The sequence below is a fragment of the Heterocephalus glaber genome, unplaced genomic scaffold, assembly GCF_053883595.1.
Source record: "Heterocephalus glaber isolate CG9 unplaced genomic scaffold, H.glaber_assembly_v1.0 deba00001454, whole genome shotgun sequence".
NCBI classification, from domain to species: Eukaryota; Metazoa; Chordata; class Mammalia; order Rodentia; family Bathyergidae; genus Heterocephalus; species Heterocephalus glaber.
The window spans coordinates 5,568,358-5,574,597 of record NW_028258303.1 but is presented as its reverse complement, the minus strand read 5'-3'; the positions used below and the strand labels follow the sequence as shown (position 1 = coordinate 5,574,597).

At 40.5% G+C, this 6,240-nt stretch overlaps 1 pseudogene; it reads left to right on the top strand.

Moving 5' to 3' along the window:
• The first annotated feature begins 275 nt into the window (after positions 1-275).
• Positions 276-1,582, top strand: LOC101703721 (nuclear autoantigenic sperm protein pseudogene; annotated as a pseudogene).
• Positions 1,583-6,240: the final 4,658 nt, after the last annotated feature.

Below are 6,240 nucleotides of genomic sequence, written 5' to 3'. Positions count from 1 at the left end.
CCCCACGCTGCGGAGGGCCATCGGCTTTATTCAGTCCACCAACTCAGATACTAACTTCTACCAGAAACATTCTCACAGACATGCCCAGAGACAAGACCTACTGTATATCTGAGCATCCCGTGGCCTCGTCGAGTTGACCATCACAGAAGACAAGCACCATCGACTTTGATTATTTAAATCTTGGCTTGTAGGCCATTTTCTGCTCCTAAGTAAGATTCTGGTTCCCCAAATTCCCTCCGTTTTCCTCACAGGCTCATTTCCATCCACTGGCTCACCATCTCAGGGGAATGATGTCCACAGAGGCCACAGCCACAACTGCCATCGCCACAGAGCTAGTTTCCACCAACAAAATTGAAGATGCTCCTGCTCCTTCTACCTCTTCAGATAAAGTGGAAAGTCGGGATGTGGATAATGAAGCTAAGAAGCTATTAGGGTTGGGACAGAAACATCTGGTGATGGGAGATATTCCAGCAGCTGTCAATGCATTCCAGGAAGCAGCCAGTCTCTTAGGTAAGAAGTATGGAGAAACAGCTAACGAGTGTGGAGAAGCCTTCTTTTTCTATGGGAAGTCACTTTTGGAATTGGTAAGAATGGAGAATGGTGTTTTGGGAAATGCCTTGGAAGGTGTACATGTGGAAGAAGAAGGAGAAAAAGCAGAAGATGAATCTGTAGTAGAAAATAATGATAACATAGATGAAACTGAAGGCTCAGAAGAGGAGTACAAAGAAAATGACAAGGCTGAAGAAGCACCAAATGAATCCATTCTCGAAAACAAGTCTCTGCAAGAAAGTGAAGAGGAGGACAATGGGAACCTAGAGCTTGCCTGGGATATGCTGGACTTAGCAAAGATAATTTTTAAAAGGAAAGAAACAAAAGAAGCTCAGCTTTATGCTCCACAGGCACATCTTAAACTTGGAGAAGTTAGTGTTGAATCTGAGAACTACATCCAGGCTGTGGAGGAGTTCCAGGCCTGCCTGACCCTGCAGGAGCAGTACTTGGAAGCCCATGACCGTCTCCTTGCAGAGACTTACTACCAGCTGGGCTTGGCCTATGGATACAACTCTTAGTATGATGAGGCAGTAGCGCAGTTTAGCAAATCTATTGAAGTCATTGTGAAGAGAATGGTTGTACTAAACAAGCAGATAAAGGAGGCTGAAGTATCATCTACTGAATGTGAGAAAGAAATTGAGGAGCTGAAGGAACTGCTACCTGAAATCAGAGAGAAGATAGAAGATGCAAAGGAGTCCCAGTGTAGTGGAAATGTAGCTGAATTGGCACTGAAAGCTACTCTGGTGGAGAGCTCTACTTCAGGTTTCACTCCTAGTAGGGAAGGCTCTTCAGTCTCCATGATTGCCAGTAGAAGAACAACAGATGGTGCATCCTCATCAAACTGTATGACTGATATTTCTCACCTTGTCAGAAAGAAGAGGAAACAAGAAGGAGATTTCCCCGGAAGGATGATGCAAAGAAAGCCAAACAAGAGCCGGAAGTCAATGGAGGCAGCAGGGATGTGGTCCCCAGTGGAAATGAATTTTCGGAAAACATGGAGGAGGAGATGGGCAGTTAACGTGGACTTGGCCTCTTGCCTCATCCCCTTGTTCTCAGGGCCTGGGGAAACCAGTCTTAACAAATGTGTGCTCTCCATCCTGAGCCCATTTGGATTGCTTGAGTGCAGCCCTCACAGAACAATGGCTGTGCAGGCAACAGTTTGGTTAGAGTACAGTAGATAGGTGTCTCATTGGCATGCACCACAGGTCCTCTAATGAATGTATGAGGAGGCACTTGAATCATTAGCAAGACTTAGTCATTTCTGCTGGTTCTTTTCCATGTAGTATATGATTATTGGTTTGCCAGCCCTATTATAGTAACTGGTGTGAGGTGGGGGCCTGTGTTCACTTCCTCTGCTTGTGTAAGATGGACCGACTTAAGCCAGGATCACTTATGCCCAGGCTCCCTATTTGTCTTCCAGGCTGAGAAACAGGCTGACAGCCAGGCCACAGTGGAGGGGTCAGTGGAGGCTGGAGCTGCAGTTGAAACCACTGCGTGTTAAGAAAGGGAGCAGAACCTTCCTCCCAGGGGAAAGTGTTTTTGTATATAATGTATTTTTTCACTTTTGGGGATTCTTTTTGTATAATTTCAATAAAGATGGCAAGCAAAGGTTGAGGCTTTGATGGCTTTTTTCTTAAATATTGGCTAAATCTGTGCTTTGGGGCACTCTAGATTTTATAAAGTGGCCAAAATTTTGTGGTTTCATGTTTTCTCCCTCTGTATCGATTTCTGTGTTGGAAGTTGTAACCCCAGCTCCAGGCTAACTGTGGAGGCGATGATTTCCAAGTGTGGGCCATAGGCCCTTCATCCTCTATTGGTGGTATATATTTACTATCAAATGCTTGACTGAACTCAGCACTCTTGCGAACTTTCAGTGGTGCTGTCCCCCGCTGGGGCTAACACACAAGACTTGAGGAAGATCTTGCCATTCGGTGCTGAAAATGGATGATGGACTTTGTGAAGCAGGCCTTGGGTGCTACTTGTCGTCTGTTCACCCTGTCTCCAGCTGGAGCCATTATCCTGTCCGGAAAAGAATTGTGAAGAAAACTTGGGTGCAGGAGATCCCTGAGGAAAACAGCATGTTTAATTGGAGAAATGAGTTCTCTGGGAAAGAGGCTAAGTGTGGTGGGCACTTGGATACGATTGGAACAAACTGTGAGGGAGTTATATATGTGCATATATATAAATTTTTTTTTTCTGTAAAGGTTGAAATATATCAACACTTGGAATTGTTATCTGTCTGCAGTTTTAAATTCTCAAAATAAAGATGCTAATAAAAAAATAAATAAACCTTGGCTTATAACAAACACTACAATTTAATGGTATTTGTGTAGAAGAGAATATGGTTATTGGAAGAGAGACAATTTGTGGCAAAAAGGGCTTAACAGAAATTCTTTAAAAGATAAATAAATCAAATCTTCTCTATGAAATGTGAAATAAAAGCAAGCAAACAACTAGAGTTTAATCAATTTTCTTTCAACATTTAGTGTTATTGCACAACTCATTCTTGAGTTCAATTTGGAAATATTGCTGCTTCTGGACTGGTAAGTTCCTTACCATCCTTAACAACATCCTGCACGCTGGGCAGAGCAAGGTGATCCTTTCACTGTGCCCACGTGGGCTGTCATTGCTAACTCAGCAGAAAAGCTACCTTTCTAGAATAATTCTAATTCTAGGCATGGCACAGAAATAGCTGAAAGTTAACAATATCTTGGCACATTCACAGTTTATTTAAGATATATGTCATTCTTTGATTTGTGATCACATGTATTTATCTAGCTTACTCTACCCTTTTACTTCAAATATCCTATAAACAGAATCCATAGGTTCTGCTTTTTCCCCTTATTTCTTTAGTACTTTGTACAGTGCTCTTCAAACCACTTAAATATTAGTGAATAATAAATGATCAATTTCCTCAAAATCCAGTAGGGGATCAATGCATCTTTAATTATCTGAGTGATTTGATTTTTCTATCTCTTATTATTTTTGAAATTTAATAAGGATTAAAACCTTTAAAGAATTGATACTATTCTGGAATGTTTTCAGATATTGCACAGCAAATATAAATAAGTAAATCAGAGAATTAATGGATGATGAAGTTCCAGGGTCCTTCAACAAGTTATAGGCAATTAATACAAAGTAGGAATTGTTAGTCACTAGGAATATTAAGAGATGTGGCCATCTAAAATATAAAACAAGGTATTATCTTTATTTATATTGCTATGGTAGTTGATAAACAGGGTAAGGTTCCCATTTATTCCCAACCTAGGGATTATGTTGATCACAGAACAAGTTGAAGGATTTAAAGCTTTAAAAAAATGTGGCCAATGGCTTCAAAGAATCAACTGCATCCTTACTCTTCTTGGATCTGAGAGATATCTGGGATCCTAGATGTACTAGAGGATTAGCCCATTTGGAGAAATAATCACAGCTAAAACTCTGAACATCTCTCAAGATCAAACTAATCCCTTGAGGTAGTCTTGGATAGGATGCCAAAAGTTTTCAAATTGGAAGCACATTAATAAATATCAGATCAACCTGGCAGCTCTCAGGCCTCACCGCTGACCAGGCAGTAGCCAAGAATGGCACGGGACAAGACTATCCAAGTTCCTACCAATGTTTCATCTCCTCTCTTTCCCTCCTGATACCCTTCATAACAAAATTCTAAGTACTCTGGAAGATCTGGTTAAAATGTTATCTATTTTCTCAATTCTTTCAGAGCTCATTCCCACACTTTATAGAGTCTTCATGTTCATCAACTCTCTCATTCCTTCAGTCATTTCTCATTCAAGAAATATTTATGAGTATCTGCTCTGCACAAGACACGTTTCATGGTGCTTGTGTGAACCAAATAGGTAAAACTCTCTGCCTTCGTGGTAATTACTTTCTAAATGGAAGAATTGTTCCTTTTATGTTCTCATATTATTTATTATTGCACTTATCACATGTATCATAAATAAGGATTTCTGTGTCTCTCTTCTTGGGTAGCAAGGACCAGAAAATGTTTAACTTAAAATTTTTATCATCAGCATTCATGACATTGCCTGGCACTATGACATAGGGGAAGAGATAGAACATAAATTTGAATTAGTTTAATATATACAAGCCAGTTATGCATTGCTGCTTAAGAAACTAATTCGAAATTTAATTGCTTAAAACAGCACTTTTATTTTGCTCATAATTTTATAGGTCAGAAATTTTAAAAGGACTAATAAGGGTAGTTTATCTCTTTATAAAATGGTTTCAGATGGAAGATCTTCTTCAGAAATGGGATCCCCCCATGCTGTGTGTGCGTGTGTGCGTGTGTGTGTGTGTGTGTGTGTGTGTTTTCCAGGGCCTTTCCATATAATTTTGGCCACCACAGTGCAGTAGTCTTGGTGTAGTCACATTTCTTATTTCATGTCTGGTTTCTAAGAGGTGGAAATTCCCAGGCTACTTACAGGCTACAACAGCAATGGCAGGGCATCCTTTCCACTATGTCTGGATGCTCAAGATAGTTACAGAGACTTCTGCCTTTAAGGAAAATACAGACAAACATATCCTATCTTAATGAGAGTGCCAGGTAGTTCAGAGGGCAGTAGTGAGAACAACACCCAGGGGAGGATGCTGTGGCCATCTGTCTTATTATGCTTCTACTGATGTAAGAGAAGACCAGAGACTGGGTAATTTGTACATAATAAAGTTTAGTTTTCACTCTTTGGGAGGCTGGGAAATCCAGGTCAAGACACCTGCAGACTGAGTGTCTGTGGAAGGCTAACTCATTGCTCCAAAGATGGTCCCTTGTTGATCCATCCTCTGCCCTCCAAAGGGAACAAATACTGTTTCGTCACATGGCAGAAGAGATGGAAAAATAACAGAGCCTAGCTAGCACCCTCCAGCACTTTTATAAGGGCATCAGTCTCATTCCCAAGGACAGAGCATTTGTGACCTAATCACCCCCCTCAAAGACCCCACCTCCTGATTTATCACCTTAGGGATCACATTCCACAAAGTGAATTTTGAAGGGATTCACATGTAGTAGCCATTTTCTTTTACTATAACAAAACACCAAAGGCTGGTTATTTTGTAAAGAACGGAAGTTTATTTAATCCACCTTTCTGGATGTTCCAAGGGCACAATGCTGGCATAGGTTCAGCTCTGGTGAGTAACTTCTGGTGACCCCACAGCAATGAAAATGGCATTGCAGCAGGAGCACATGCAAAGGGGAGAGATCACCTAGTGATAGTGATACAGGAAGTCAGAGCAAGAAAAGTGGTAGTTTTGCTCTTCTTATAACAATCCATTCCTCAGAACTAACCAAGGCCACACAAGAACGACAGTTTCTTCTGATGGCAATGCCCCCACCTAAAGGTCTTATCACCTCAGTCTTACCACACTGGGGACCAAGCTCCCAACACACAAATCCTTGGGGAAAAACTCAAGCCATACACATCCCACAGTAATACAATTTCAAAGGAAAATCTTAACTTAAAATTATATAGTTGTATTAAATTTGAATAAGAAACACATACCTGAGAAATAAGTAAGTTTATTTTAGAAGAAATATAATTACATGTCAAAGATTTTGACCTTTAAAGACTTAGTATGACCCTTGGAAAAAGTACTTTCTTCTATAATTTATGATGGCTGTGTAATATGTGTACAATATGTTTAGGGGAAGCAGATCAGCATTAAAATGCAATTTAAATTCTT